This window comes from Patagioenas fasciata, chromosome 9 (genome assembly GCF_037038585.1).
Source record: "Patagioenas fasciata isolate bPatFas1 chromosome 9, bPatFas1.hap1, whole genome shotgun sequence".
NCBI lineage: Eukaryota > Metazoa > Chordata > Aves > Columbiformes > Columbidae > Patagioenas > Patagioenas fasciata.
The window spans coordinates 20,184,045-20,209,148 of record NC_092528.1 but is presented as its reverse complement, the minus strand read 5'-3'; the positions used below and the strand labels follow the sequence as shown (position 1 = coordinate 20,209,148).

General features: G+C 38.2%; 1 protein-coding gene across 7 annotated transcripts in view; it reads right to left on the bottom strand.

Annotated features, from left to right (window-relative positions):
• The window catches only part of NAALADL2 (N-acetylated alpha-linked acidic dipeptidase like 2), a 444,279-nt gene that overhangs the window by 367,035 nt on the left and 52,140 nt on the right, over positions 1–25,104 (bottom strand). Inside the window, exon 3 of one of the 7 annotated variants that reach the window (XM_071812578.1) lies at positions 24,394–24,494. The exons of 5 other annotated variants lie outside the window; for them this stretch is intronic. The gene's annotated coding sequence lies outside the window, so the exon portion shown is untranslated. Of the gene's footprint in view, positions 1–17,308; positions 17,461–24,393; positions 24,495–25,104 lie in introns of all 7 variants that reach the window. One more of the 7 variants, XM_071812579.1, reaches the window with a different exon arrangement.

Here is a 25,104-nt window from a genome sequence, read left to right as displayed (position 1 = left end):
AGGGTGTCCTTCTTGACATGAAATTAAATACACTCAGCCTTAACACTTCAAAAGCATATTGGTATTCACAAAGAGGGTATAATACCATAGCAGTGAACACACTGAAAAAATGCAGGGATGGAACAATGCTTAATATAAATGCTCTCAGACAATTTCCTTAGTACCTCAAAACAATAAATAAATACAAATCTGACTGCTAACACCACAAGCAAATTCAAAAGACTATTGTCCTTTAAATCAGTACCCACAATCTTAATGTGTCTGTGAAAACAGAGGGGAGAAGGGAGAATTTTCAGAAGGCATAAACATGAGATAGTAGCTTAATGGACTTCCTACATTTTAACCTTCTCCTCCAGGTGATGCAGTATTCACAGAGAATTTCTCCTAACTCACCCACTCAAGTTTTCAGATAATTAATTACCAGGAAAAATTAATTCACAGGAGATCCTTCAGCAACATTTCCACTGGCATATTACTGAATACAAACAGCGTGCATCTGTCTGTACCAGTGTATCTGATTAAAAATCAAACATTATAGATTTTTTGTTGAGTACCTAGCAAGTCATATGTCAAGCTGTCTAACGGAAAGCCTGGTTTCAGCCACGATTCCCACGGTCAAGGTGTAATAATGAGTGCCCATACAAGACAGATCTTGTTTTACTGACAGACGCATAACACGCAGAAATGTCCCACGGTCGGATCATTCTCCACTTCACTCTGACTCTTTCAAATTTAAATTCAAATAAAATGATTTGTGGCAAGTTTATCTCTACTGTTTATTTCGAGTTTTCAAGCTCAAATTCCTTAAAGACTTAACAATAAATTTTTTTTTTAAAAAAAAGAAAAACTTTTCACACAAGTACAATCATCACATGTAACATAACCCTGTCAAGTTCATTCACCATGCAGCAAGGAAAATAAGAAAAAAAGCAGGACTATAGCTGGACTGCTCTTCTGTAGAAGCTTTGTGCAGTGCATGATCCTTCAAACCCTAACACATGTGCAATAACTACAGTTCACATTTAACACAGCCCCTTTTACTCTGCTCTCACCTTTAAGCAAATCTCTATTTAACTGAAGACTAAATTCATCTTGTATCCATCGCTTCCACACAATGCTCAGAGATAAGGCAATTTACCAGAAGGTAACAAAGACACATTACATTTAGTGCTTGTTTAGAGCACATTCTCCAAGTTTCTATTTTCTCACCTTAGTTTTTGTTCTAAATTGTACATTCATCCATAAAAGGTCTATATTAATCTTGTCCTGTGACTAATTAGTTTGGATAGGGCTGAAATAAAGTTGCATGATGATTCCCTTCACACATAACTAATTCCTAGTGTCAGAGTAAAATTTTAGAAGGATGAAGGAATAACAGGAATGTATTCAATCTAAAACACAGCTACTACAGTTAAACTACAGTTAAACATCACAGCAAAATTGTTTTACCATGTCACCACTAAGATAACCACACTAAATATCATCACTTATTAAAAGGTAGAGTTAGTTGCTTGTAATTATGGATACGTGCTATAAACTGGCTGCAGGATCATAGTGCATCTGTCATAAAGTGGGGCTTGTTGCTGCAAACATAAGCACTACCCTAATAAGGAAGATAATCTATTTTTTGGCAGCAATCTAATACTGAAATTGAGTTTCTCTGAACAACGCAGAGTACCATCTTTTCTAGGCCCCCTCCTCCTCAGCCTTCCCCTTGAAGCTCACAGGCTTGGGACTAAGGGTTCTGGGAATCTTCTTTGTCAAAAGATTTGTTTGGGTTTTTTTTGTTTGTTTTGTTTATTTGGTTTTGGTTTTCTATTTGGTTGGTTGTGTGTTTGTTGCTGGTTTTGGTTTGTAGGTTTTTTGGTTTTGTTGGTTGGTTGTGTTTTTTTTGCTTGTTTTGTTTGTTCCTCTTCAACAAAGAGGACAGTGAGCATGGTTTTAGTAAGTTCCATAAAATGCCAGTAGTAGAATTGATTATTTTGTTTGTTTATTTCATTCTAGCAGTATTAGCTCGATTTAATCAACTGCTGTAAAGCAAACCAGACTGGAATCAGCAGCTACTATGCTTTAACCAAAAGTAGAGTCAACAAATCTTGTTCCAGTTCTAGGACAGTTTCTTCAACTTTTGTAAGCCTAAAATATCAACATTTACCTACATCTACTCAGATGGATTGCCTAGAGAACAGTAGAAAGGGCAAGGGAAAGAAGCTGGCCACTGCCTGGGTTACAGCAAAGACCAACATCTGCACTGTGGTTCCCCCTTTTTGCTTTTGTATACTATCATCTTAACACTTGAAAATGATGAAAGTAGAAGCACGGATCTCATATCTCAAAACTAAGAAACCAATTAATTTCAGTGTATTTTGTGGTAACTGAATGGAAATAACAGCTTAATACATATGGTAAAAAGATCCTAGAATACAGATGCAGACAGCCGCAGCTTGAGCAGTGCTGCTTTTCATTGGGAACTGTGAAATTACCTGGTTCTCTGACGGAGTTTGCTGGGAAGTGCTTTCGTGCAAGGGAAGGTTTGCATCTCTGGCAGCTGCTCAGAGAGTTTGCCTGTGATAAGGAAAGGGAAATCAGCCAACGGCTGATTTAGTCCTGACTTCAATGAGAGATTCCATTCAACCAGCAGTAAGACTTGAGTTATCCTTAAACGGCTTCTCAACTATTTCCCACCAGGTCAGCCTTATTGTGTCAATCAGATTATTTAACCACTGAATCACTCTTGTTTCCGACTTCAAATACTATATTAATTCTGCTTCCCTGCAGTGCTACTGCTTTACATAAACATTTGGCAAGTTTTAAATATTAGATATGACCAGATCCTCTCAGTGCCATTCTGAATCTTTAATTACTAACAAATATAAATAATCTCTTGAAATCATGCTATTTGTCTGGTCGGCTAAATGTTTATTAACTATTTAAATTCACTACTTTCTAGTTATGGAAACATTGAAATTAGTCAAGTAAAACAAATGGTTTTAAACTCAAGCACTGGAAATGAACATTTTGTGCACTTCATTTCATTTTATAGTCTCCAAGAACTATTACAATTTTTAATAAACTTGTATCTGGGATTTGAAGCCAAACACTTATGCTCAAACGGCACAAATTTATTAACTAAAAGACACCCAAAGTGGCACTAAAACATATTCCCCAGTGGTATATTGGAAAAAGGCTGTAAAAGTTACATTTTATTAATCCAGCTGCAATTAAAGAATAACAGTTGTACCATTTGCATTGCAATGCCCCAATTTCAGGGAGATGACAAATATTGTTCATTATTCATTATATATTGCTGATTGGCAAACATTTTTCTTAGTCCAGTAGTGATGTCTCTTGGGCATAACTGCTTCCCTTTATGATTGCAAACTGAGTTCTGCTGGTATCATGGGGTTTGCAAATGCTAAGAGTCTGTCTTTCCTCTAAGATGTTCCACATTTCAAAGAGAATGATAAATTTCTGCTGAAGCCAACAAAACCACGCAACACCTATATATAGACAAGTATCTGGCTAACAAGTTTTTAAAGTGTTACTGACAGTGACTTATTTTTTTCTACAATTAATAAGCCAGCATCAACAGCCTCCATCTCTTTATTGGGATAATATGTTCAAATGTTTGGCAGGCAGAAAATGAGAAGCAAAGAAAAGCAGTAGCTCAAATTAAGCTAAGAAATGTACAGAACTACCTATTACTTTTTACAATCAAAAATAACAACTAATGAAAACATCTTTCTTTGGAATGAATTAATGCTGCATGCAGTAGATAAAATACACACATCATCCTGCTTCCACAGTTTGCCATGCTCTGAGTTCAGAGCTGGAGTACATATACTGCTCTGTAAACATTAAGACAGTTACAGTAAGATAAAACATGTATAATTTCTGAAAACAGATATGAAGCCACAGCAGTTCAAACGAGTATGGTATAGATCAAATATTGGCATTCTGCTGCATACATCAGAAAATCTTAAATAATTTGGCTCCCTTACAATCCTGATGGCTCTGCCTCCAACAAAACAGCTTTAAAATTCCCCGTTTAAAATTAATTTTAATTGAAATATTATCTGCAGTCCACAACGTTTTTAACTAATATTTACTCAATTTCTGACCAGTTTCTCTGTAGACGGCATCAAGCCTGCCCAAGATAAAAACATACTGAACTCTCCAGTCTTGTTTATGTTGCAGACTACAAAATAACCCTCAGCTGCCTCACCATTTGCAAACCCCGAGATCGTAAAAGTACACAAGCAACAAGAAACAAATACCTTTGATTTCACATCCAGAGGCTAACAAAGTAAAATATTTAGGTGTATCCAACAGCACAAACAGTATCCGAAGGTTACATTTGACAAAAAGAAAAGCCTTATCATTGTTTGTTACAAATACACCGCCCAACGAGTAAGGATGGAGAGCCCACTTTATGATTGTATGTACTTTAGGAGACTAGTTATACATGTATAAGTCGTTAGCACTGAGAATGCTGATGCATTACTACTACTTTGGAATGTTACAAGCAACTGCACAACCAGCAGCAGACCAGGTTCTAGGCTGCACACCTCTCCAATTCACCAAGTATTTTTTTTGCTCTGGTTCTTCTCTAACCAAGACCAGAGCAAGATTTCTATTGATTTCACCAGACTGTGAGAGCTGGAGCAATGGGGGCAAGTGTTTCCTGGGATCTCATCAAGCTTATGGATACAAGCAGGATGCAGTTTGGTGAAAACTGGTCACTCCGGGGTGAAAACGATGCCACATACCAGGTTTTGTGTACAAAGATAGAACTATCCTCCTCCTGGTCATGGTCAATCAAGCCAAAAGGGGATTCCCTGCTGGGAATCAACGCTGGGCACAAGGAAAGAACAGGCTGGTAAATCCATTGCTCATGGCTTATTGCCCTTCCCCTAGGACACCCTGTTCCCCCTCCGTCTCTCCAAAGGAAAAACAAAAATAGTGTTTCGGAGAAGGTAAGGAAAAGATTGCAGAGAAAACTGATTACTACCAACCCAAAAGGCTGCAGCATAGACTAGGTATCTCCCGTCTAAAGTTTCTAGAGTGAGAGCAATAAAATATGACTTCACCAGATTAGCAGCAAAATAAAGATAATTTCAAATGGAGGTAAGGTTTCCTTGCAAGCAAAAATGTACCCCTTTCCTTTAAATCTTCCTAGATTAGGCAAAAGGCAGCCCTGTCATTCCTCCTCTGCTATTCACTGCACTTTCTCTTTGCTTTTGCAAATGAAGTCTCTCAAGTGCATCAACAACAATCTCAGCTTTCTGACTTACCTGCATCGTATCAGATGATGTCAATGATGTTCAGCAGTAAGTGGCAGAACATAAGCATCTATTTTTAAAAAGCACATGGCAAGCTAGTAACATGGCAGGCTGTCTTCGCCTTGTTACAGGCTTACTGACAGTAGGAACTATCATTCTTTCTGGAATAAAAACACAATCTAAGTAGGTATAATAGTATTGTTTACTTATCAAGTATTAGTGAGCTTTATTTCTCCTCATATCACATTTTCTAGGTAAAAATTTCAGACTGACAGTTCGTAATCACCACTACAGGAAACAACAACTGGAATAAGCCTTGACTTGTAGACACAAGGACTGGGTTTTGAACATACTTTCATGCCAAAAAATCCAAACCCCACACTGAATCTAAAGATCTGTAAAAGCTTGTATGTAGACCTGATCCAGGACCTTTTCTCTTCATGAAACAACCCTCCCTCTCTTTGCTGAAATCCTACTAAATCCATCAAAGGTCTATACAGATGTGACATTCTCCAACAAGCCTGCTGCTTCTTCGAATCTCATGCACACTGTGGCATTTTCAAGATCTGAAATGCACGTTACCAAGGTTTCTTGTTGACCCAAAGCAGCCTCACAGCGTGGTACATCTGAGAACTGGGAAGAGGACAGCACAGGCGGCTTATTTGAAAGCTTCTGAAGGAAAAAGCTAGAGATTTTATAGACGATCTGTAAAGTCTGAATCAGAGAGAGAAAGAAGGGAAGAAGGAAAAAGCATTTAAAAAGGAAAAAAACACAACAAAGCATACAGGGCACACTATTGATTTCTTTTTCATTTTCAGTGAATTCATTAATACACTAAAATAAAAATGGTCACCCAGAAACATCAGATATATGCACAGTACCAATTTTACCACCTTTCTGAGTTCTTTAACACTGTATTTACTACTGGCCATATGACCTCCGCTTCCTTATAGCCTTACATCAAACATGATCCAATATGATGAAGTAGTAGAAGACGGGTAGTTGGGGTGAGGTGGTGGTGGGGTTTTTCTGGGTGTTTTTTTGTTTGTTTTTTGGTTGGTTGGCTTTTTGGTTGTCTGGTTGGTTGATTCTGGTTTTTAATAAAGAAATATCACAGTAGTCATGAATGGCCACTTCCAAGCCACAATACTGAATATGGACCTACTTGATTTTATTTTTTTGTTTCCTGAAATTTTGTATTCACCCCTAAACTGATTTCAGTGCAGAGTACAACAATGTCTCATAAACTTACTCAGCAGAATCTGTTAAAAAAGTTGTGCATTCAGTACCTGAAATCCTATTGGAAAAACAAACTCTATTTCTTGCTCACTGTCAGCAGGTGGTAGGGGAAAAAAATTAGTGTCTCTCTTCTCTTGATTTTCAAAAAAAGCAAAATCGCTTTAAAATTGAAACAATCCTTGCTTGAAGAAGTGGTTTACAGCTTATACAGACCATGAGTCCTGCAATCCTACCTTAGAGCAGAAAGCACAGACACACCACCTGTCAGGACTGTCTTCAAGTTCCCATGCCAAGTACAATGTGCTGCCTGTGGCTCTGAGCTACACCAAACAGCACAGGGTACCCCCAAGTATATGTTCTTTCCAAAAGTGTTCGCTACACAGAAGTTTTCACCAGAAAGTTTAGCATTACCTTGGTTGCTGTTCAGTGAAATATTTTTAAAGGACCTGAAGCGTTACAGTCACTTTCCATTAAGTGAAACATTTGGAAACTTCAGATAAGCTCAGGGGAAAAAAAATAATGCGTAAGGCCTAAATGTTAGAAAACCCAGCAGGCTCTGACACATTAGAGCAGTGTGTGTTCCTGAATTCAGCTCTCGAAGAACCCAAATACAACAACAATGAACTTGGCACAGGGCATTTCCTGCAGATTAATGACCAGCAGGGAGGAGCTGACGGCCCACGGCGCAGCCAAGGGCCATTAACCCCAGTCAGTCATCAATCCCCAGGAAATGCCCTGTGCCAAGATCATTTTTGTATTCCAAAATTAAAAGCAGCAGAAACTATGTAGGGTTTTTTGTTTTGTTTTAATGAGTGACGATATTCAGCTGCTATCTCCAGGGTCTAACACCTATGTAAGTTGTCTTTCTGTAGTTTAACTAAGAGAGCGTAAGTGCAGAGGATGGGCAAAGCACACAACCCAAGGAGAAAACACTCATTGTACACGAGGCTGACAGCAATTAGGGGATGGCTGCAGCCCTGTTCCTTGCTCAAAAACATTAAGAAGTGCTGAATCACTGTATCACGAGCAAAGATTCCCAGCTGTGCTGCTGAGTACACTCTCATTAATAAGAGGCATGTATGCATCTGCCTCGTCCATGCAAAAAACTAGCATGTTGCTCTAGATCAGACAGTTCCATGGACTTTATATAAGGTTTTAAGTAAGAAAAAGGACAGTTGTCATGTTCATTACCATTCTTCTCACTTACACCTGTTGGTAACTCACGCTTCCCAAAAATCACATCCCAGAAAACCAACCCTATCAAAATAATCCAGAACAAAACCATTCCATGATTCTATGAATATTGGATTTGCATAGAAATTTTTTAAAAATATCTCAGTTTATACGAAGTTGCTATAGATTAGCACAGATACAGAATAAAATAGAACAGTTTACAAGTGACCTGTCACCATAAACTCCATTCTTCTCTTTACAGCTAATTTGAGTGCTTCACTACAGTGTTTCTTCAGCGCAGGTAACAAAACACATGGCTGGAGTGTCCCCCCTGCAGCTGCTGAGCAAAGGCAGCTTGCAGGTACTGCTGCGATTCACTACAATAACCCCTCCATACCTTGCACTCCTGATGGACTTATTCACACCATATCCTTGAAGACAACCATTTTGAAGGTAGGAAACTAGCACATACAGAGATTTTTCAAAGGGCATGAGGTCAATAACCAACTTTGAGATGCTGAACCTTATCAACGTGCTGAAATTGAGACAGCATAAGGCAAACCTGGCTGGCAAAGGAGTATGTAGGGGTAAACACCAAATCCCATGAAGTGCATGCTTTTAGAAACATTCTTATTATATAGACAACATGTGGATGCAGACAGAGGAAGTTTTATCTTTAAATTCAGTTTAGCATATCTCCAGGTAATCATGACTGCATGTCAGTAAGCATAGTTTTGTTGGTCTATAATCACGCAATTAAAGCTTCTTGCTAACAGCATTATCACTGCTTTAAATACCAATACATCACCAGACTTCAGGTTAAGAGATCTTTGTTCTATAAATACCATCTTACAAATTAAATGAGGTCTTGGCAGAAAAAAAAGACAAGGCAGAACAAAAGCCTTAAGAATTACTCTAAGCAACTAATCTCCAAGAAAATTCACCATCTTCTTATTTGTAAATAGTCTCTTCTTTAACTAAACTACTCAAAATAGTCCTAAATAAATAAAGCATTGTCTTTTCTCAGAAGCACATCTTCTTTCTCCTCTACATTGGCAGTGATAAATTTACCTGTTAACTTAGTATCTGTTAAAGACACTTGCTACTTCTCATAGTTTTAAGCTGAGCATACTGTATGGAGTATCTCCCCCGCAAAGTCCCTTCCTAATCTTCTGTAAAGAGCTCTTTTCAAAGATGAGGCTATTTGAAAATAGATTTTTCTGTACTAAGGAAGAACTTACATGTGTTTTTTTCAACAGCAAACAACTGTGCATGGTTACTTGCTCTTACAGTCCCTAATCTTACAGAAGGCTAATAATAAGCATCCTCGCCTCTCTAAGGGAAGGAGCACCAATAGTACTTTGGAGCATCAGGTTCCTATCGAGACTGTATGTGAGCAAAGGGGAATGATCCTACCACAAGTGCTTGCTGTCTTCTGGTCATACATAATACACTGGGAATAAAAACAATTCATTAAGACAATTCAGAAAGGACTGAGTAAAACCAGCATTGCTTTTAAGGAATTTGTTGCCCAGTTGCTAGAAAGGTCAGCTCTTCTAGCCTATTGATTAGTTTGATATATTTATTCCTACAATGAAAAGCAAAATGGAAGGTTTTTCTGTATTGAGAACAGTGTATCAAAAGGCACACTGCATTAACAAAGGACAGATCATCCACTTAGTTTCCACAGAATGGAGTACTAGAAACCAAAACACAGCACTACTTTAGCTCCTTGTCCAAAGATACATCCGAATGTCACATGAAGCTGAATACACAATCCATAAAACACAGCTTTTAGCCTCTTCCCCAAGCCTCCTACAGACACATCCAGCTGCGAAAAGCAGCAAAAACATCTTTACACAAACATATCACAATAGCCTTTTTCTTCCAAACAGGTGTCCTGACTGCAAAGTAACTAGACCTCACTCCGAAAAACTGTACGTGCTGCAGTGCAGCCTCCACACCAGCAACCCTGACTGATGGGATCTGAATTCCACATTCACCTTCACCACAGAATGAAAGTTACTACAATATATAACACCCAGGACTAAATTTCAAAAGCACTACAAAACTGTAGCAAAGAACTAACTTCTCTGAGGATGGGACAGGATGCTTCTCCTTGGTGCTCAACAATAGGATGAGGGGTAATGGGCACAGATGGAAGCACAAGAGGTTCCATCTGAATATGAGGAGAAATTTCTTCACTGTGAGGATGCCAGAGCCCTGGAACAGGCTGCCCAGAGACATTGTGGAGTCTCCTTCCTTCTCTGGAGACATTCCAGACCCACCTGGACACATTCCTGTGCGACCTGCTCTGGTGAACCTGCTTTAGCAGGTGGGTTGGACTGGATGATCTCCAGGGGTCCCTTCCATCCCCAACCAGTCTGTGATTCTGTGATACTCAAACAGCCGCTCAGTTTAACAGCCCAAAGCCAGTGCAGTACAGCAGAAAACACCTTATCAACCTGTCTAGGGAAATGTAAAGAATTCCTACATACTATGAAGAATGAAGGACACCAATCTAATAGAACAGAGGGCGAAATTCTGTTTACTTATTCTCATACAAATCTAGCAAAACTCCACTAATTTTGGCAAAATCTCTAACCACAAACATACTGTTTGTTAATACACGCTACTGAAATAGAAAAGACAATCCTAAAATTAATTGTATTATTTTGTTTAAATTTGAAATTGAAACTTTAGTAATAAACTGAATATATTAATACCTGCTGCAATACAGTACATATTAAGACAGACAAGCATTGTACACTATCCAACCTCTTTTTAGTATGAACTTCTTCCCCCGAGTTTTTTTTATGTAACAATCTTATCCCTCAATAGAAATAGTTATTTTTTAGAAAATACTATGGTCCCAAGTGAGAAAACAGTTATTGCCTTGATACCGTAGTTGGACCACCCCTCGGTATGCATCTGTGAACCCTTAACTCTGTCAGCCCAAAGTATTACATTTTCTGGATCAAAATTAGAGAACACACCAATAATCTCAACAGTTGACAGAACAACAGACAAAGCAAAGTTTAAACATTTATTCTTTCAGTGAAACCTTTGAATGTTAGGGTAAAATCTTTTCAAGAGAAACTGTGGTATCTGTAATTGCAGACGAATGTTGATTTCTGCTACAGTATTCCCAGAGTAAACCCAAGTTTTTACAAATTAGTGAAAAAAGTTTTTAAATGTGCTCAAGAATTTCCAAGCACAAGTTCCAGATTAAATTTGCCCAGAACAACATACCCAAATTCCCCTGAAGTCCTTCTGGAAGCTCCTCCGATAGGAGATAAAATAAATAGGCAACATTCTAACAGTTCTAGAAGAGCTCAGAATGTGCTTTGACCTGTTTCTCCTGGGTGCGCTGACCTCCCTGCTGAGCAGCCTCACGAGTCATCTTCAAATCAATGAAAGGTTCCCTATTTTCGCTAGTTTGGCAAGGGTGATAAAACACAAGTAAAAGCAAGACCTGCATTGTTGGGGGAACATCCACCTTGTGGACAGGTTTTCTATCAGCACATCACACACATTTTACTTAAGCTTCAAGTCGAAAGGCAACAATAGAAGATTTTTAGCAGGGAAAAAAAAAAAAACCACACTGTAAATCTTACACAGGAAAGAGCAGAAACTTGATTCTCCCTTATAGAGCTCTGAAGAGGCTTTTAAGAATTAGATGACCTTTCCAAAGAAGGATGTTTTCATAAAAATTACGTGTTCTCCAGTATTGGTAACTTGGTTCAAAGTCCGGATGGGACTAACCAGTTCAACAAGGATAACTACAATTTACAGAAAAGTGAAAGAGACTGTTCTCAAAACTAACAAGGAAGACACACACACACACAAACACCCGCCACACAATTGCTATAAAGGCAAATTGTACTGCCTGCGGCTTTTACTTTGAAGGTCAAATATTCTCTGAGTCATCAAAGAAATTACTCTTCAAAAGGTGAGAATAACAGTTCCTGTATACAGAAATGTTCTGCCCAGCTATTTTGTGCAGAGAGGACCGATGATAGCCTTTTTCATTCCTAGCTGGGAACTGCAGGCCAAATGTCACGCTAAGATAATAACAGGCTGATTTCAGAATATTGAGAAGCAGCTTGAAAGTGAAAAACAACTTCCACAAAATGAAGAAATGGCAGCATTTTCCTACAACTGCAGCCCGAGATGATTTAGGGGAGCAATCAATTTAGTTTCAGCATCTTTGTTCCTCTAATTTATCAATCTGCAATTACTGTTATTGTCATAATAATTTGTATCAGTTGTAATTTACCCAATTAAGAAAGAGGCAGATGCTAAAACCCAAATTACATAATTACAAGTAAGAACATTACTGATACTGTGTGTGCTCCATTTATCCATGGCCATTAGAGTGGACAGCTTCTGTTCATCTCCATGGAGGCAGAATTCCACACCCTTCTAATTTTTTTCACTGTAAACAAACAATAATCAACATGTAAAAAAGCTCCCAACTACAGAAGCTGCTCTGTTGTGTCAAGGTTGACAATGCTGAGGCTTAACATACAATTGATTTTCTTGAGCAGTGAAAAAAAGTCAAGTTCAACAGAAAATAAAAAAATATTTTTTTAAAAATTAGGAATAAACTGATCTGTGCATTTTTACTAAGAATACTGTTTTCTCAGAGCAATTTTCTTGACTGAATGTGGAGTTTTTACATCCCCTTTAGCCTCTGGGTCTCAGGAACGGCTGCTGACACAGGGCACCCGACACCCAGCTGCGGATTTTTGCCAGGAACACAGTAAGAAACTTCAAAGTCTACTCCTCAACATTTTTCTTCCAAATCAACACTGCCACCTTCCACTTACTTAAGAACTCACATCTCTTAGTTGATTAACGTCCTCCATTTTGCATCTACTCATACAGCTTTACCTAGCACAAATAAATGAAGCTCTCCTTGATACAGCACCTCTGTTGACTCCAAGTACTAAATCTTGGTTGTCTTCTCACCTTTCAACCCTCGTTATAAAAAACAGCAAAGGTTTTGACTCTCAATCTCACCCTGACTATTCAGCACACAGAAAAATTCTGGATCCATTTACTCTTGTTTACAACTTTTAGCTCTCTAAAGATATTAGAGATGTTCTTTTCCTCTCTCCACCCACAATCAAGAGGGAGTCACTGCAATTTATCTCATTCATCCCATATTTCCACAGTGAAATGACTCACTTGTGAACATAATTTTCCTCCAAACCAGATCATGTAGAAGAGGAATGCTGTTCTCCCACTGCTGCTGTTAGAGAGAAACAGAGACTGAAAAGGACTGAAGGACTTGCCTGTACCCACAGGACTAAATTATGCTGTGGTTTCCATCATTCTTGGCTGGTCTTTGAAAACATCTTGGTTTTTAAAATGTCACATCCCACCCACCCCCAAATTAAGTTTAGAAATAACTCCACCCTACCAAACTAAAAAGTAGATTTTGAAAATTCAGCAGCTTAGAGGCATTTTTAATTCATTGTGTTGTGCATTTTTTTGTTTTCTGTTTTTTGTTTGTTTGCTTGTGGGTTTTTTGTTTAATCCTTCGTAAATACATGGATGCGTCCATACCTTAATATCCCCTTTTCAGAGTTTAGGGCAAAGGTCATCACAGATTTGGTTTGGGATATTTTCATTACATGTGCATCGTATTCCATAAGTAAAGCAGTTAAAGAAACTTGCAGGAAGACACCGACTTTGTTTACTTTCTTATTTATTCTGTGGCAGCCAGACGCGTCTGCTTGTACTGTTCCTGAGAGCTGTTACTGCTAAAAGGTAAATCTAATTGAGCCAGAGACTTCAGCACATCAAGCACATGACTATAAATAATGCAAAGATGCTGAACTTAGCAGAGCTATCACAAAAAAACCCCTTTGCACCAGTACATCTCACTCGTTAGAACATCTTTGGGCCAAGTCATGCTATACAAATAACCACAACTAACTCAGGAATTCAGGACTCATTCGCTCAGGACTCAATGTATCGAAGTCTTCTTTGTCCGTCTATAAAAGAAATAGCGCGTACACTTGTAAATCTCCTTTAAGTCTGCCTCTACTTATACGGCTTGCAAAAACTTGTGCCAACTACATAAACTAATAAGTATTGGGCACTATCAGGAAAATAAACAGCCAAACCTGTGCAATTATTACACTATAGATTGCCACATGGATGTTCAGAGAATGAAAATTTTTAAATTACCTTTTCTTTTAAGGGTAGCAAGCATAGAAGAGTAGGACATACATGGGAAAGGGTTTGTTTGCTTCACTGCTCACTTTTCAACCTGCTGTCCCCGTCAGCTGCACAGCTCAGTTTGGGTTATGTTGAAAATCTGGTTTTAGGAGAAAAATCTGAAGAAACAGGATAAAAACTGAGGCTTTTATTTTTCTGTTTTAGCTAATGAGAAGGCATGGAAGCTTACATTCCCATTTCCTTTACCAGTCTCTTCTTTGTGTGTGTGTCTGTCACACATTCATAAGAGCAGCAAACAGTGCTAGAAAATTTAGTTACCATGTAACTTCTGCAATTTATCTAAACAGATGTCAGTAGCAATCTTTTCATTTGAATAAAAGCTTGCTTAGTTATTTTGTAGAAAGAGAGCCCAAAGAATCAAGCATCTGTCTCAACTTGCAGAAGACTCGAGAAGCACATAAGGATAGTTCATCTCTGAAAAAGAAACACTTCAAGAGTCATTTAAGACCATTTCACCACTTTTTACAATATATGTTTTAATAATCTGCTGCTTGTATAGAAAAGCCCACCCATAAAAGTAAGTGGAAATTCATGTCAAAACCTTCAAATCTTTGAGGTTTTCACCAACTACAGACCAAAAATAATTTTAAGTAGTTAACAATTACTTAACCCGTTACTGGCTTATGTTTTAAAGGAAGCCTGGTATTCATACTTTTAGTAAACTCAAGCACTAATCACCTCAAAGAAAAACTTCAAGTAAATACATTAAGGCGGCTTCATCTCTAACCTCTTCCCTCCAGCAGAAGCAAACAGTCAGAAGTATCCCTCAGGGAGAAGAAAATTATCCTACTAGCCTACCTCTCATTTCCAAGTAGGACTGAAAAAAATACAAGATTCAAGAGAGCCTGGAAAGTGACGACAGGAAAGATGAGCAGCAATGGTAACACTGGGAAAAATAACACAGGCGATAGAGACAGCTGGTGCAAGTCAATCTTTTACAAAGAAAGAGAAGCTTCTTGTCCATTCCAACTTTAGGATTTGGGATCAAATCACTTTCAAGCAAAGTATAAAACACAGCTCCATTGTAGCTAAATTCTCAAGCTGAATGAAGCAGCATCATGCTTGCTTTGTGCATTCCCTATAAAACATCCCAAAGTGCCACTCCAAGCAAGGTAAGGTGATAAATGTGGCTACTGTTAACTGACATGTATGTACATTTAGTTATACATAAACATATTATATAGGCATTGTATTTTTAAAAGAATGCAAGGAAGCATGGATTAAGTAGGAACATGGAATCTGATTAAAAAAAGAAGAAAATTAAATAACAGATGACTGTCTCCAGAATGCCCATCAGATTTAGCAGTCGTGGAAATAGTCTGCATATTAATTAAGCCATGACTGAAGTTAAGCCCCTTAATTTTGTAGGAATGGAAAACAGGCTGCCACAGACAGTTTCCCCAGTAACTGGTTTGTACGTATTTTCCTGCCATTAACTATTTACCTACACTGCTCTAAGTTACGTTACAGCTAAACAAATACCTAGTTCTAATGGCTTTTGTTTATTTGCTTTTGTATATTCTGTCTAGCACTACCATGATTTTATTTGTAAGGTCTCCTTTTCTCTAGGAAGAACACATCTCCATTAAAGAATTAGGAAATCAATATTTTGTATTGCACAATTTTTTTCAAATGCATGAAAACAGATGCATACACTAGAAAGTAATTTCTTAAACTATAAAACAACCAAAACCCCTACCTTAATGAATGCAATAGTATGAAATGAAGAGCCACTACAATTCAGCTGGGTGCTATGACCTCTGGGAATGTCTGAGTAGCCACATCATAGCAAAGAAGCACAAAATTGTCTAAAGAGAACACGCTCTGCTAGAGGAAACCTTTTAGAAGCTATCAGAGTGAACAGGGCTCAGTGAAACTCCTAAAATTCATTACATGTTTACACGTTTCTCCAAACAAGACTGCAGAGTTTCTGTCAATTTACTCTGACAGTCCAACTTTTAAAACACATTCACGGAAATGTTTATGCATTTTATTTCTTACAGTTATACACGAGTCTTCTCAGAGTTTTTCCTGAGATTTAACCAAAGTGCATCACAAGTGTGTTTGTCACAGCTTTCACACATTATCAAGTTCTGGTAGTCATATGAATTCTGCTAATACTTAGCTATGAATTCACAACATCAAATTATTTCAGTATGAATCATACCTTAGCACTCTGTGTAAACATCCCTGATGTTTCACATTTGCATCCTGTACTTATGACTCCTTAAGCTGCCAAGCATATGGTTTTAGACAGGATTAGAGACAGATTCAGAGAGATACAGGCTACATCTATCTACACTACCTTACTCTAGTATTACTTAATACTGTAACTAGTTAAGAAAAAAAAAATATCAAATTTTAGCTAGAAACTAATATAGAGTACCGAGAGAGGATTACGGCCCTTCATCACTAACCCCCCTGAGGTTGTTTGTGTATCTACAACTAGCAATATATAAACTACCATTAAGTAATATGCGAGAAAAACACGAGTCTGGGAACAGCCTCTTCAGGACCTGTAATGGCCAAGCATGGCAGAGCAGCCCTTGCATTAGCCCCAGCTCTGCTGGGCACTGGCACTTTCTTCCAGAAACTTGCCAGATGTGGCACAGAGCCATGAGCAGCTGTCCCTTACCGCTGTGTAACTCAAGAGATGTTAAGCCAACAATGGCTGGCAATTCCCAACCTAGAACAGGGTTTCTAACTGCATGCCCTGTCTGGAAAACACTGTGAAACGTACACAGATGGGACATGAAATAAATGGCATCTCCATTTAATGTGTTCCTTAAATATTTGAAAGGACACTGCTGCTATTGAAATGCAAACCCAGTAAGGAGGGTTTCAGGTAGTGAGTGGGGAAAGGCTCTCCTCTGGCCACAACAAGGAGCAGTTACAGCTTCTCTCACGTGGGTCACACATCTGCCTGCCAGATGCTGAGCAGGCAGTTGGACACCGTATCTCCTCACCCTCTACCTGGAACAGGTCTCTTGAATAGGGCAGAACCAGCTTTGTTTTAACTTCAGGTAAGTCCTCAGACAGCAGGTCCTCTCGGTGACCAATCATCCCCCCAACAGCAAAGCTGTCTGGATAATGGGAGAGATTTTGCTTGGTTTTCCTGGGGAGTCAAGCAAACTTGGCAGTATTTCAGCTGTTTCTTTCCCTGTGTACAAATAGCACCAAAAATCCCCTAAGTTAATAATTATCTATAGCAGCAAAATCAGTTACAGCTTCAGCAACACAAACAGGAATAAAAGGAGGAGGGGTTTTATACCATGTATTACATATTATGAAAAGATAAGTTGGTAAGTAAGATGTTTACAAATAATGTGCATGGCTGAAGAAGGTCATAATGTTCAACCTACCAGCAGTTCATTTAGACTTGAAAATCCACATGTATTGGCTCTCAGCTCTGCTGACCTCAATGGTTATACTCCGACTGTCCCCTGGGCTGTATTCCTTTCAGTGCTAGTCCTGTCCCCTGCTGCCCAACCAAGCACATCTGCATTTTACAACCCTGCACAAGAAGCAGAGTAAAGTCAAACAGACATTGAACCACTTGCAGACTAGAAGCCCAACAATACTGTGATGTTTAAGTTCCCAAACTATCACAAATTCAAGTAACTTCAAAATATGCAAAAAACACAACAGAATTACTGCAAGGTAAAAATTAACAGTTGTTTTGATGATCCATAGAAAACAACAGTCATCAAACAGGCATTACCCAAAGTCCTCATCATCTCTATGAACAGGTGTCAATGTGTAACAGTCTCAGTGATCTGATTCACCTCGGTTATTTTTTTATTTCCCTTGAGGCTTCCCAGCAGCAGTTCAACAGTTTCTAAGAGAGAGGGGACACACAATTTACAGAACACTACACTACCTGAAATTAATAACTGCACAGAAGTTTAGAAAATGAAAAATATCAAGCTAGCCTCATACATCTATAATTGAATGCTCCAGAATGGCACAAGTTGGGCAAGTCAGCCATAAATTTTTACACCTCTTCAAGTGGCAGAATGGAGACTTGGGAAATATTTCTGGTTCCAGCTATCACACAGTTAAAATTTGCATTAGTTAGCGTGTCTACCACCAGACAAGATTCTGCCCAGCAAGACAGTAAATTGATGCTACTCTAAAAGTTTGTAGCAAGCACCAGAATCAACATTGCATCATGCACAGTACCGAACACTTTCCTTCCCAGATCCTGAGCTTTCAGCACTCTTCCAACCACAATAAGCATCTAATGAGCTGTCAGAGCACATAGAGCAGCACCCCCGGAGTGCAAAACAAAACATTTCATTAATCTACAGCTGGAGATTTATGAAAATCGATGTCATAGTGTCACTGCCAAATGTCATTTTCATTTCCCCTTATTCCTGTATCCTCCGATACCACATTCGATTATTCACAGGTTTTGTTCATTTCCCCACTGCCCAGCCTTTCAGGAGAGGCAACACTGTCCTTTGCAGCACTCTGCTCTGAACGGCTGGAGTTTGCCTTTGCCATGGATCTCCTTACACTACCCGCCAGAAAGCCTCTGCTCCTACTGATGATAAAAATGGCTGGGGCTACCATATTTCAATATTGATTTTCCTGACAGCCCTGAATAATGTTGTCCTATTAATAACACACTCATGAGATAAGGCTAAACGTATCTTCTTTAGGCTAACAGTTACAATGATTACTGCTAAGGATCTGCAGCTCAATGACATTTTATTTAACTCAACAAGTTATTGCATAAATATCTGTGGCTAGAGAAAGAAAAAAATAAATTTACTTCATCTAACTATTTAAAGGAAAAAAAAAAGCTTCTGTCCTCTTGTATGTCTTTTTTGGGTTTATATATATATAAGCACACATATATTTGCTCATACACATACAAAGAAAAACCATAAGCACGTTGACATCAAGTCTGAAATTGAGTTATTTTACAATAGAAAATTAGAATTAGAAAAATAATGTGACAGGCCACTGGTAGCTTTTGGTACCCTGATGTCACCAGCTGATGGCTTGTAAAGCAAAATCTAAGTTAAATAAATTGTTTCACAATTACCTGGAGTATGAACTGTTTTGATCCACTCTCCCCCACACATACACACAGACTGATTATTTTTTGCACAAGCAGAGATGATGATGCTCACCAAGAGCACTTCCTTGTCTGCTCTGAAATTTTCAGAGTCAACGTCATCCAAAATACTATGGACCACCTGTGCCCCATTGCAGAAGATGCTTGATGCCCTGTTCTCTTATGTTTAAATGTTCCACTAATCGGGCATTTAGAGGGACGCACAGGTTGATTGCAGGTCATTAACTAACATGAACTGCATTTAAGCTAACAGGAGATAACTTACTGAACTCCAGTAAAATCAGCATTACAGCTGCAACAGACCTGTCGTTCTGTAAGGACAGATGTCACAGTTTCATCCCTTTACACTATAAATTCTTCTAGATATTGTCACCTCCTAGGCAGCTATCTTCATGAATAATAGTACATAAGAGAGCAAGAACCAGTACCAGAAATCATACAGAGTTTTATTAAATACAATTTTACAAATGGCCTCTTTTTAAATCTCTGAAATACATCCCTCAATTATTTTTTCCTTTCACTCTGAAGCAGACTCAATTATTACATCAAAGACACAGCTAATGTGAAAATTAATACAGAAAAACTAATTTAAACAGAAAACTGGCAAAAAAGTTGTAGGTGGCAATGGACTACATTCTATTTGTTTCCTCTGAAGGAGATGAGGAGACCTCAAATAAAAAGAGAGTATATACATTGAGTGGTTTATGGTAGTAGTAATCAACCTTTTGGTCTAATGCTCTGCTGAGAACCAGGAATGTTAGAAGCTCATTCAGACATGAACCTCACTAAAAGAAAAAGCTTTGCCATGTAGGGTTATAAACACTAATTTTATTCCCGCTGGAGTCAGAAGCACAACTTCATGGGCTGCAGCAGCACAACACCCAGATTGTTCAGTAAGGAGCTCTGAGAGCAGGAACACTCAAGTACACCTGCACCATTCATCTGGCTGTGTTTTTGCACCCTAATGTTTTTAATAATTTATTTTTTTGTTATTTTGATTTTTTGAAAGACAGCATAGCAGTGGAATGACATTCAAAATTGTTCAAAAAATAAGACTACAATAGTTTTAGCCTTACAAATGCTTAAAAAAAAATACAGGAGACGAAGCCTTATATAGTATGTCCAACCATTTACAGAAAGTACAGTGAGGGGTCCAGAGAGCACAGTGCCTGTCATTCCCACTCCAATTACAATCACTGCCAGAGTCCAATCCACTCAATCACTCCAGGGTGTTAGTGAGAATCTCTTCTTTTGACACGTTACTTATGTCATTTATTGACCTACGCAGAAACTTTAATGAAAACCTTCAGAAATTAGCATTACAGGCTATGAAATAAGAGAAAGGAAGAGGTAGAGGCAAACTGCAAACTCTCTAAATGCACTCAGCATTCTGAAAAGTATATAAATGCTTTATGATGCTTAAGTCACATCAACAACAAACTCAATATGGAGCCAAGGGTAACTTTTGGTAACTTTTAAATACCATGATGCATGTAATAGTGACAAACTGCTGTGAAGAGACTATTCTGCTTTGATTTTTTTTTAATGTATATAAAAATGTATATGTATTAGCCTATTTCTCAATATGCATGTGTTAGATATTTATATGCATACAATAACACATACTTCTGTGATAAGGTTTTTTTGGACAAAGTCCAAATGTTCTCTGGTCATTAAGACATGCAAAATCACTTATGTCTCCACAGCCCTTCAAATCTCAGAAGTTCTGAAAACATTAGGTCCTATTAAAAAAAAATAGCAAGATTTTATTGTGTTACACAGAAAATCAATGATAAACAGTAGCCAAATCTGACTGATCAATTGTACAAACATTTTGGTTCAGGCTAGTAATTAATCAGAAAAATATGCCTATTGTCATATTCATAGGATTCTAATAGAGATCAAAATTTTAAAAAATGATAAGGGTCTCAAGTAATTACCATTTCCACTGACAGCTGCTCCAACATAAATTCTGTATTTCAATATAGCCCTTTATCAGCATGATAGTTCTTTCATGCTCATATCTTTTATGCAGTTCCTCAGCATAATGAGTATTATGCCTTTAATTTAAATAGTTCTCCAGAGAACTACACAGCAGCAGAGTTATGCACAGAGGTTTTAATACCATCACCACAACATAACAAAATCTCTCTTGATGGTATAAAACCAAGTTAGCCAGACACTGTTCTCAAGGTAAACTATTTGTATTTGGAAGCAATGCTACACAAAACACTGCCAAAGATCATGGTCATTGCTTGAGGAACACCCACTTCCACCCCTTGAGCCTTCTCAGAATTTATTTGGTTTACATACTTTTTTCTTAAGCAGCTAAAGTTATTTTTGTAAGCTTAATGAAATTGTAATGCTGGCAGAAACCGCTATGAAGGACAAATAGAATAAGTAGGAATGGCCAAGTACTATCCTCTATGTCTGCAATATCCTTTTCAAATCAAAGATTAATAGAAGTTTTTTTGTGTGGATTTGTTTTGAGGGGTTTTGTTCTTTTTCAAAGTATTATTAAAGTAACCTAAAATTTAGAATCTCATGTACAGTTCTCACAGTTTCACAAAGAATATTCAGCAGTTTCCTTAAGGAAGTTAGTCATATTAGACAACCCTTGCATGTCTTAAGGATATTTAGAGAGATTTCTACCATATTGATGGCCTTTGTACAAATTACTTTGACACAGGTCAGTTCTTTGAATTCCCTTTGACACAAGACAATTAAAACTGTTTACTTCATTCTGTAGCAAGAATTCACCATTCAAAAGCAGAATAGAGCACATTTTGTGCATTCCGGTACATTTGCAGCGCTCAACCAGGTAAGACCTAAGCTCGGAGGTGAGAAATCTTTTTTTGTTTTGTTTTGAACTTCCTTCATTTCAGCCACTTGACTTCTAGCAAGTAATACCAATTAATTGATAATGAACAATGAGGTGTTCAAAGTATGTTCCATAACCATTTTTCTGAGCCTGTTTCTAGAATGCCGCACAACTCTCTTCCCGTTAGGACTTGAGCCATGGGAAGGGTGGTCACACTCATGGTTTTGATAGGGAAAAGCGGCACAAGTATTCACAAATATAGTGCTTTCTCTAAACTAAGGACAATCGCATCAGTAACACCTCTAAGAGAAGACCAACAGCACAGACATAGCCCCGCCTAGGTTAAACCAGACTTTGCTTCTAGCAAGACAAGGACTGGACTGACGTACATTAAGGAAAGCAGAACAAGATATTCCAGCGTGGATGTCCACTGAGCATAGAAGAACAGATACCAGCTATAGACCTGGTGGTGTTGTTCTTCAGGTAGCAATTCAACTTCTAACCTTACACTTCTGTACCAATTCAGTATTTCACCTCAGTCTCCAAACCATGATGAATCAACAAACAGAACAGTCTCTTTTTAAACAAAATTTGATTTCAAGGAATTGAAAGAACAACCCAGATTAAGTTTGGTTTGAGACAGAACCTCCTAACTAATATGTATCATCCCAACACAACAGAGAAAAATCACTGGTCTCACTTGCCTATTTCCAAAATAAACTTCGGGTTTGATTGTTGGTTTTTGTTTTGTTTTTTGCTTTTATCCAGAATTCAAAAGATTGCCCTTGCATTTTGCAGATGCAGAAATATAAAGGTCCACAAAATTAACACAAACTAACAGGATCAAGAGAGAAGTGTGATTTAGCAAAACAGAGAGGATTTTAGGAAGTCAAGAGAAAAGGTTTCCAATCTTCTGATTTGTAATACTAACTTTCACAGAGGTCTGGTCAGTCCTCAGACAATTACTACTTCACCTAAATTTAACAGCCTGCTACACATTAGAAATTCTATTTTTAATATCAATTATAGATGATGGCACAAGGAAGTACAAGAAACTGTGTGGAACTGGGTATTATACAACCCTTCACAAACACCACTTGAGGTGTAGTGAATGCTAAGCAGAACAGTTTCACTGACAACCACAAGGATTATTGTGCTCAAAATTAAGCACCTCTTAAGAGCTTTTCTCATTGAAGTTAAATGCAAGTTAATATCATGACCAATAAGTGTCCACAGCCTCCTGGTTCCCTCCTGATATGAGGCTTTATTCAACAAAATTAAATAAAATTGCTGCAATTTCACAGAAGTTTCACATGCTTAAAACCAGATTAATGTCACTGAGGAGAAAATTCACAAAGCAAGTATTTCACACAGACCTATGATTCAGTAATGTTTGGTACAAGACCACTTTAGAAGCCCGTTCCTCTAAATCAAAGTGTACCACTGCACAAACAATAAATTGTTGAATAAAGCATCCTTTTAAGCAGATTGACAAATCTTTTACTGTAGTTGGTAAAAGGTAAAACAGCTCAGAAGCTGACAGCTTTTGGTACCAGTCACTTGGTAAATGCATACTCCATTTTAACAGACCTTTTCTTTTTTTCATGTAAAAGCATACAGGAGTTTTTCACTTTATTTCTGGCTAAAGAGGTTACTGCTCCTAAATGGTTTGCAAAAGTAATTCTGAAAGAAACTGTAAGTGTCAGGAATACTTTATTTAGGGCTGATGTGAGATAAGCTTGATGCAACAACCAACACAGATAACAGCAATGTTATTTTGGTCAGTGGCATAAGTTCAAGGAAACTGTCAAACAAATTAATCAACCCAACGTATTTATGACAAGTGAGAACCATGTTGCATTCTTGTTTTCACATAGATGCATTTGTATTGTTTCATTTTCTTCTTGAAGCCAGCTGCAGGCTAAAATTCCAGCTCAGGGAGAGGCCCAGAGCCCTGAGGTGGCACTGACAGGAGGACACAAGGACATCCCTGCGTTGGGGACTCTGCCCTGAGACCACAGCCAGCGTTCACGCCAGCTGGGCAAGCACCTGTACACAAGCCAAAGAAATCAGTTGCAGAGCTCAGGTAACTTGATTGCTACACATAAAATATTCCTCGTCTCCTCTCTTCAGACTGCCAGGAACATGGAACCATCAGCAGCAATGCTGATTTTGGTGACAGCAATCTGTTGCCCTGCAATTTCAATCACGCTGCTAGTAAATACACAGCCAAGTATTAATTTCATGGCCTAATGACCAAGGCCCTGATTATCTAAAGTTGGTTGTTTTCTATTTTCAAACACGGCACAATTCAGTTTGTTCCGTTTGGCAGGGCAGATGCCAACGCAGAACCCTGTCATCCACAAGGACCCGTCAGAGGTCCCTCCTGAGCCGAGGAAACCTCTCTGCTCAGCTCCCCTCCACGCTTTCCCAGCAGTGACAAACACAGAACCGTATTACTGGTAACCATCGAGCTTCCAGTGACAGCCACGTCAGTGCAGTATATTCAGGGAAAAAACAGCAGCTGCAAAAACACTGACCTGTTACAGGAAGGGCAAAATGATTTGTTCCCAGAACACAACTAGTCACCATCCTACTTCTCAGCACCTTCGAGCAATGAAGAGCACATTTTTTTTTCTCCCTGAAAGAATGATAGATGTATAATGCGGTAAGAACTGTTTTCTACTGTTCTAGCTGCATTTTTTCTTACCTCAGACAATTTGGCTGGAAGAGATGGATAAATATTTGACATGGCATCATTCCCAAATGCTCCTTACAAAATGGAAGTTTTTCAAAAATAATGAAGTGTTTTGTTTTCCTGTGTAACAATTAATGACAAAGGGGTTTTTTTTCTTGCTTTTGTATTCACTGTAATTACAAAACAAATTACATAATTTCACACACATATAAAAACCCACTGACATTATTTTACTTGTTCTGCCAGCTAGGATTTGAATAAGAAACAGGATCACAGCTAATGAAGTCAGCACCAAAATCTTCATATAATCTTTCTGAATACACAAGAACTTCCACATGGAGTAAAAATAAATCATTTTTATGACTGCTTTCTGATACAGTTGGAAGGAGTATAAAAGAAGACATGAACTTAAAAAAAGTGAGAATTACGAAAATACGTCAAACATATGATGTGAGACCAGGATGTGAAAAAGCGAGTAAGAGATGAATGCAGTGTAAAAACATACCTTTGGGTTTATTAGTGGCAAAGTTTGTACCGTGTACTTAAAGACAGT